Below are 9,289 nucleotides of genomic sequence, written 5' to 3'. Positions count from 1 at the left end.
GTGTGTCTGTGCAGAGAATTTTCCCAAGTCCTGCAGGGCCCTCAGTCCCTGCCCCTGGACCTGCATCCCACTCACCCCAGAGCCTGCTACATGCTGGCTCATTGTTCGTGCTAGCGGCTTGTTTTCTCAGCCATTCACACACAGCTTGCTTCCAAGGCTGGCTTTTCCTGGCACAGAGCCCCAAAATGTCTTCCCAAACACATACACTACTGCTAGGAAAGCCATCATGACAGATAATAGCGCTCATGCCAAGTACAAATCATCTTTAACTCTTAAGTTTGTTTTCTGCAATTTTGAAACATAACCAACCACAGGTTCCCAATGTCTGTCTTTGCAAGGGAAAGGCGTGGGGGGAATCTCTTGGATTCATTAAGGCACAAATGTACACACCTCTGTTTAAATCAATTTGACTATTTATGCTAAGCTAGACAGGTTCCTCCTTTGATGGGTTACCCTCTCACCTGTCCCACAGTCAAATCTTTTGGCTGTCCCAAAGTCAAATCTACATTAGCTTTCTGTTTTCACTGTCAGCATTCTGCAGTGAATTCTCCCAAAAGCTATGCCATCCATCCCAAACTTCAACCTAACTCAGATACCCTCAGTCCAGGCACAACTGACTTTGCACACCATTTCCTGAGAACCCCCTTCTCTGGAGCAGTACAGGTCTAATGGGAATCAATACTCTGCAACTCTTTAGGAAAAGTACAAGCTACTCTGAACTCTTAATTAACCCAAAAGACTCACTATCCAAATCCCCTCCTCCCAGGCTCCCTCACCGAGGGACCTGCTCCTCATCATACACCAAAGACCGGCTGCTCACTTGCAAATTCAGAGCTATCAACTTCTACAGGAATCTGACCTGAACTGAAGTCCCCCCTGCCTAAGAGATGGAGAGCAATTTTAAAACACATGTGATTACAAATGCCAGTAAAAGCTAAATTCCCATTCCCACATAAAACTCCCATTTCACTTAAAATAACTGGGGAAAAGGGCATGGCTTTTACATGGCCTCACTACAGACAGTAGCAAAGATTTACTAGCAGAGGACAGTAGTGAAGTCTTCTCCTTCTAAAATTTTATTGCTCTTACATAATATGCTATCATGCATTTACTAGCACGCTGTGAAGCGCTGTCATAAATATTTAAACAGTGATGACTAAGTAAGAGAGCTGTCGGTGGCTCCTGCGTTTCTGGTTTTCTCTGCTTGCTCCCTTGGGCCCACAGTGAGGGAAGAACTGATGTGCAGAAAATAAAAGTGCTACATGTGAACCAAACCAGATGCATGTACCTGGTGTCCAGCAAAGCAAAAGGGACTTTAACTTGTTACTAAAAGGTCTTTCTCCACCAGGGCTTCTTCTGTCATGACGGCCAAGCTCGTCACCAGCGAGGCTCCCCTCCCCACACGCTCGCCTGACTGCATTAGTTATTACATTTGATAGCTTTATAGCATTATTTGAAGCTTGCTATTTACCCAGTTACACAAGGCCCAGCAGCTTAGAGCCCGCTCTCTGCCTGGGCTGCAAATCTCTGCAACTACCTCCAAAATAGCCCAGATTTTATGACCCATTAGGCTTAATGATAAATCCTTGGATTTATGTTCTGGGCTAGCAAGCGATGAGGATCAAGGGCTAAGCTTTGATTTATCTGCGGGCCAAGGGAGATGGTTATTTCTATAATTTTATTTTTCTCATCATTTGCCATAATGACTGCAATGCTTTGCTATGACATCATGACAATTTTTACTGTTATCTGCATCAAAATCAATACTGTACTTGGTCCTTTCACAGCGCTGGCTCTGGTATTTCCTCTCCCAGCAGGATGGGAACACTGCTGGAGCAGTTTTCCATCCCCTGCCCAGCCTGAGCAGCAAAGCCTGCTACGGATGCTAACTTCAGAACCTCCTGGGGCATGAAAGGCAATGGTTTTCACCTTGCAAATACTGCTGGAGGTGGGGCAATGGTCTGGGAATGAAGACTGTTCTGCTTTGAACCAGTTTGGTACATTTGTGGTGCTTTACATGCAATGCCAGTGGTGCCTGGAGTTGAGATAAATTTTGCTTCATTGTGCTTTAAATCCAGAACCATAAAGAGTAGCCAATACTTTGGAGAGATGCTACTCTCAGCAGGTCCAGTAACTGCATTGATTACAAACCTCCTGTTTTAACAGTTTCTCTGAAAACCCCAGGCTTCTGGAACCTGGGAAATGCAAGAAAACCTCCAATTTCCTCTCCAAATCTACTTTAAAAGAAATAAAGAGAAAATTAAATGCCCTGTGTTATAGGCAAAGTCTTGAGAAATGGCCTATAAGGACCACAAATGTTCATGCAGCTCTGAGTTTCACACTTGCCTGGCTTTAATATGCTTATCACAAGGGCAGGCATCGCACTTTTTAGAGCGGGCCCAAGGCTGGTTACTGGTTTCAGCAAGGACAGGTGGGTGCACCATGGAATGACAGGGAGAGAGACTGGAAAAAGGCTAAGGAATACCATGATACTACAAGGCTAATCACACCTCCAAGTTATTTTCTTCAAAGATTATTACATCCTTTTGACCATGCTGTACAGATACACTAGGACTACTTGAGTAATACTAAGAAAGGACAGAAAAAGTAAACATTAAAGGGCAAATTTTGAGCAGCTCAAATTTACAGAGTGAAGCAGATGCCTCATATAATAAAGGGAACTTGTCAGGGAAATGGAGCATTATCCAATATCTGTCTTGATTGACAGCTTGACAGTCTTTCACCCTTTTAAAAAAAAAAGTCTTTAAAAAGCATTAGTTAGCAATTATCACCAATTTTCCTATTAAGGAAATTTTCCATGGAAAAATAGCTAGTTTAATTTCTAGCTAAATCAGGACAGTTGACTGTTTTTCTTCCTCACACAGAATTGGAAATTGAAGGGAAATAGTGAGATGCTGTCAGATCAGTACCAGAGCGAAGTAAACAGGAAAGGAATAAAAATGGCAAAAGCTTTGGAACAAAACCCCACAAAACCCCTTTAATCCTCAGCTGAAGATCTCTCACAAGAAGCAGCATCAGGTTGTTGTGCAAAAAAAATTGCAACAACAAAATACTGTGGACCAAGTCCTACCAGATGCTGAGGAAAAAGTCAAAAACGCTCCTTCAAACAGAAGTTTGTTATAAATGTGAGCCACAGAGGTACCAGGTTTTTCCCATTACACACACAGTACTAGGGATCCATTGCACTGATGAGGTCCAAATTCAGACTGGATTGTCCAAGAAGAAAGAAGCCCTGGCTTTAACTTGAGTTCATGAGAAGAGAAGGCATCTGGGTGACCTAATTGGGACCTTCCAGTACCTGAAGGAAGCCTATAAAAAAGATGAAAAGAGACTATTTACAAGGGTATGAAGTGAGAGGACAAGGGGAATGGCTTCAAACCGAGTAGGTTTAGATTAACTGTTAGGAAGAAATTCTTTACTGTGAGGGTGGTGAGGCATTGGCACAGGTTGCACAGAGAAGTTATGGATACCCCATCCCTGGATGTGTTAAAGACCAGGCTGGATAAGGGCTCTATCCCAGGGCCCTGAGCAACCTGGGATAGTGGAAGTTGTCCCTGCCCACAGCAGGGGAGTTAGAACAAGTTGATCTTTAAGGTCCCTTCCAGTCCAGGTCATTCTGTGAGTCTATTGCACTATTCATTACAGCAAACATTTCTCTTGGAAGGTAGCAGGCCTGCTGACAGGCAACACATTCCATATTCCTCTCCCCAAAAAGAAGAAAAAACATCCACTTATTGTTAGCCTGTTAAGAGACTGTAAGTCACTTTTCAGCTAGCAATGCTTCTGAACTAGTGTTTAAATTATTTACCTCATGCCTTGTACTTCTTAAGTACTCAAAAAGCCCTATGTAGTCTCCCTGTGAATCTTGACAGTGCTAAGAGTTGGTCCTCAAAGAGACTGGATAGAGAAAGCACTGATGTGGGATGGATGTTGCATTTTCAGTAGTTTCAGTACTGTATCTCTAATATAACAGAAAATGAGAGACATGCTTGAGTCCCTCATAAAAGCCCTGCCTCAGTAAAGCACTTTCCTTGCTTTCCAGGACCAAGACTCAACTCCTGTCTCCACCCAAGTGAAGGCTTCTTCTGTCTTACCCCTAGGAATAAATCCTCCGCGGCATTCAGGCACATGGTTTTGCACGTGTTTCCCCAGGCAGTCTTTAGGGTATGTATTACACCATCTGCTTTAAACCGAGCCCCGTCATCAATACTCTGTTTTGGCAGGAGAGCTACTGGCAAAAACCACTTTCCTTCATTGCCAACCCCTCCCTGACTTCCAGTAGGACAGGGCTCTTTCCATCCAACCACATGATTGTAATAACAGACATCCATACATAGGATTTTTCTAATTTGTTTGCGTTTCTACTTCTCATCCTTCATTTACTGTCCTAAAAATGTCAGAACAGAGAGCAGAACTTAAAAGGCAATCACCACCTGCAAGCATTGTAGCAACACTAAACTATTTTGGCAGCCAGGCCTTTCTCAGCACATGCTGATGGGGCCTATATCCCTCATGCTGGGAAGATGCAACGCAGTTCCCAGCTTTTGGCTGCTTCATTTCAAGCTCCTACATAATAACGGGAGCACCCTTTTTATTTCCTAGGTTTCCTAGAGCAGCCAATGGCTTAGATTACAGTCATTGCCTTGGCACTGGAGCACTTTCCAGTATCACACTAAGATTCATGTTTCCAACATAAAATCCCTGATAATGCTGCTTCCCCAAACCCTGTGGCACATCCCATGACATGGATGGTGCCTCTCACCCAGCCACCCCACTGACAGCATCATGCTCCACAAACTTCTTTAACATTCCAGGCTCGACTGCAGCTCAGCCATGGAATTCTCCACCCTTTGATTATTTTTTCCGTGTGACAAAAAGCTTAAATAGGAAGAAGGTCTGTTCTTTGGAAGGGAGGAGTTCAGTGTGTGGAACACAGACAAATTCATGTACCGTTATTCTTTCCCGCATGCTTCAAAATCTGGGATAGAGGCACAGCTCAGGGTGCATTTACTTTGTTCTCATCTCACTCTCAGGGAAACCTTCCTACTTCTTCAGCCTAGAAAATCACCCTTTACTGTAAAACACAAAACCAAATACCCTCCAAATCCAAGTGAGAAATGCTACAAATCTGTTGCCTTTGGGTCTTTACACGCAAGTGAGAGACAAGTTTAATACATGCAAACCCAGGTTTCTGAGGTCTTGGCAGGATTTGGTTGAAAAAGTAAATGATTTAAACATTCTGACAGTTTACCTGCATTTCATGAAGTGTCCTGTAACGACCCTTTTGAACTATACCTCGTTTCTGTGTCCTTCAGTTGTATCTTAAGAGTCCTTCTGTGAGTAGTGTATAAAAGATGCATCAAAAATCTTTTACATTTATTTCTTTACATAGCCCAAACAAACAACATGGCATTAAGAATTGTTTTCAAAATCCTGTAAAGTACTAAAAGCCTCCTGAGACGGATCAAGCCTCTCCAGCTCAGAGAGTTCTGCACCTTCGGAAAAAAATTAAACTAAACACCTAAGGTGCTTTTCAAAAGCAATTATCATAATCCCTGCTGTTACCCAGAGGGAAGCAGTGGCACACAGAGGTTAAATAACTTCTTGGAGGTGGCTCAGTGAGCAGCACAGCTGGGATTAGAGCCATCGTGCCTCCTGACTCCCAGCTCCAGGCTCAGCCCAGCACCTTAAATAGCTGCAGTGCAAGTCATTAGCTCAGTCCTCTGAGCATGCATCTGGCTTGGGGAATGGGAAAGCTGGAGTTTAACTTAATAATACAAAACTTTCTATAGAGAATCCCCAGAAAGAAGCCTTAAATTTTAACAGCTCTGACCTGACCAACCCGTATGAGGGAGGAGGGAAAAGCCGCTGGGCAGATTTTACTGCCACCAGTTTGGGATGAGTGAATTACTCACATGCAGCAGAGCGTGTCATAATAAAAGGTTTATAGGGGCTATCAACAGGATCATTCTTATGGCATTTATTCATTCCAGTTTTCATTTGCTGGCATTTCTTTTGTCCTCCCCTTTGTCATCAGGATTCTCTCCACCTTTCCCTTCCTAACTTCTAAAAAAAACAACAACATTTCTGCTGAGAGCGGTTTAGTGACATGGCACATTTTTATTTACATTGTTATTTTGCATTTCTGTGTACTTCTACAGGGATAGCTGAAACATGTGGTTTTCCCCCATCAGAGGGGACTGTGTATGTCTACTTCCACTATTCCCTTGCCTACAGCTACAGTATCTCTTTTATTTCTTTAGCTGCCTCCAGCAGGGGAACAATAAATCTAAAACACAGTCAAAAAAAGGACAGTCAGAAAAAGGAAAAAAATCTCTGGTGCTATTTTTAGCATCTAAGTTCTTTGGCTTAACCTATTTTTGGAAGAGCATCTTTGTTCAGCAAATTCAGAACTCCCAGCCCTGTGACACCGGGGCAGCGTATCCCGCTGCAGGCAGAGCCGTTTGCTGGCGACAACCTCTAACGGCAGAGCAAAGCCAGGAGAGCCCAGAAGGAAAATGATGGGAGACAGGACTTCACTTCAACTCTCCATCACTTTGTGCCTCTGAGCAAGTCACACCACCCCTCTCCAGTGCGCTCTGGCCATGCTCATGCCGGCACACGGCATATGCACAAACAGGATGGGTACACCCTGTGCCGTGGGCTCCACAGGGTGAAAATAAGGCTCGCTACCTGCCCTCACAGCTTCCAGCCCTTCCAGGACCCCAGTTTTGGTGGTTCATTAAGTGTAAATATTAACTGGTATCTACAACTCATGTTTTAGTCAAAGCTTTGCTTAGGAGATACGGAAGGTCGCAAATAGGAAACAGCAGGCCTGAGGAGCTAAACTTGATTCACGTATTTCTGGTTTGGTTTCAAAAGATATTCAAGCTCTGTGTCTGGAGACAGTTATTACCTTTGTACTTCCACCAGCTGCACCTTCCAAAAGTGGCAGCATTCTCACATGGCCCAGGGGTAAAAAAAAAAGTTGGAAAAGATGCAAAATAGCTGAGTTGGTATGTTGTGGCTGGCTCTGCCTGATGCAATGGGAGCACACATTTCTCACATCACTGCACTCACAGGCACCACTCGGAAAGGGATAATCTTGGAGCCCTATAAGGCATAAGACTTGGTTTAAAGCTGGAATTTTGTGCCAGGGCTTTCAACAGGCATGGCTGAACCACAAGAGAACCAAACACTGCAGCTGGTTTTAGACCAGAAGCCTTGGCCACAGTCCTGCCCTTTGAGTTGCTTCTCTCCGGGGAAAAAAGCAAAAAGGGCAGAAGGAAACATTTAATTGCAAAGAAAATACTTCATTTTCTTTGTCACAGGGACAGCCCTCCAAAGGCAACATTGAGTCCTCCTGGGCTCGGTGACATGCAGGCTGAAACGCCAGCACTAGCAGCCAGGTCCCCAGTGAATCTCTGTGGCCTAATGGATTAAAGGCTTAATTAGAGTTACCTGAACATTAAATACCACTAAAGTGCTCTGAAATTTGCTCCAAATGGGTGTGTGGGGAGTTGCCTTTTAAACGGGCTCAGAACTAACTGGGATCCTGTGCACAGTTGTTAATGGTTTTGAATCATTCCGCTTTTCAGCTTTTCCCTGATAATAAAGCCAATACAGCTGTGCATCAGGCAGTGCTCTGGCACACCTCATCACCAATCACAGCTGAATTTAATGGGGGGAAATTATCTTAAATATATCAAGCTCTGTATCTAGAGACAAGGAAGGTACTCTATGAAGCTCCTACTGAGCAAGACACAAACCTGTATCAGACACTGGAGAAGCTACAAGGGAAGATGCAACTAAAACCAAGGCTCTATTGGTCATGTCATCCATTTTTTAAGCAAATAGTTGTTTAAAACACATTTCAGGCTTCAAACAGCTACTGAGGACAGCAAGACTCTATGTTTAAGAGAACAGAATTAATGGTAAAATTAAAGAGTATAAGTGGAAGATGGTAGAAAGTGTAGGCCCTACAGGTGTGAGGGTATCAACCACCTGAAGTCTCCATCATCCTTTCTCTAGTTTCACCTGGCTGCAATCACACACCATTCCATCCTGACAACACAGGTTTTGCCCAGCTTTCACCAAAACCTGGAGAAACCTGGCCAAACCCTGCAGCAGATCCAACAAACCAACTCCACTGACTTCAGCAAGGAGCAAAGCAGAGACAGCCCCAAAAACGCTTCCAGGATGGTCAAACAGCACCATGAGTCAGCAACGCTAATGCCAGGAGCAGGATATCCCGAGGAGGTATTTAAAAGAGAGGTTTTGTTTGAGATTTATGATTCTGAACCTCTTCAGCTGTTGTACCCACACACACCTGTTGGCAGTTTCAGCACATGCCACACGACAGACTTGTGTTTGTAGCTTTTGCAAAGTAAACCAGTAAAACCATAGCCAGTTTATGTATTTGAACAAGTAGATGCCAAACACTTCAGATTCCTAATTGGAGCACCTTCAAAGCAGTAAATGGATTTAGGTGTCAAATGTGAGGGTGATCAGAGAGGAGAAGCAGAGATGCAGGCACTCTTCTGTTCTGTCTTTCCTGTTCTTTTTTCCATACATCCCTGAAATAGCTAACACCTGTACCCCAACAGATCTGTGCCAGCATCACCTCTTGGGTTTCTGCCACATGAGCTGGAGTTCTCCGTGATCTCAGCTTTAAACCCAAACTGCATGCCCCAGCTGATGTCAATGAGATCAGTACGTCTCCCCTATTTCAGCAGCAAATCTGGGGTCAGAGGCAACACCAGTGAGATAAAGCAAAATTCAGCCTTGTGAGTACCTACCACAAGAAGTTTGTTCCCAGCTGACAGACAGCAGGAGCTGACGCTGGGGAGCAAATTTCTTACACAGCATTGTACTTCCCAAATTGGCAAATAATAACTGGGAAGTAAAACGTTTTGCAGGAACTTTGCTTGTTACGCACTTCCATCTTATAATCAGCCACTGGGATGCCGAGAACTCACTGAAAGTCAAACACTGACTTACTGTGACTATTCATGATGGATGAAGACGTCCAGGAAAAAAAACCCAACCCAAACAGAAAAGCCACTGGGAAGCAAAGAGAGGTGCCAAAGTAATAAGGGAATCAAACGAGCAATGGGATTTGCTAGGTCTGGCTCCACAGGGGGGTGCCAAGGGAATTTGCTGATGACTCGTAACAGGGCTCTCCACAACAGGCCTGCTGGGGTCTCTCTGTGGCACCGCTTCCCGGTGCGGAATGACTCCTGAGCCGCTCAGTTAGGCACGGTTCAGC

The 9,289-nt window shown here is 44.2% G+C and overlaps 1 protein-coding gene across 5 annotated transcripts in view; it reads right to left on the bottom strand.

Annotated features, from left to right (window-relative positions):
• PAK5 (p21 (RAC1) activated kinase 5) overlaps positions 1-9,289 on the bottom strand; it is a 121,887-nt gene that overhangs the window by 76,009 nt on the left and 36,589 nt on the right. The gene's annotated exons all lie outside the window — the stretch shown is intronic.

This window comes from Corvus brachyrhynchos, unplaced genomic scaffold (genome assembly GCF_000691975.1).
Source record: "Corvus brachyrhynchos isolate BGI_N302 unplaced genomic scaffold, ASM69197v1 scaffold69, whole genome shotgun sequence".
NCBI lineage: Eukaryota > Metazoa > Chordata > Aves > Passeriformes > Corvidae > Corvus > Corvus brachyrhynchos.
Note: the sequence above shows the minus strand (reverse complement) of the source record. Positions and strands in the feature narration are given on the sequence as shown.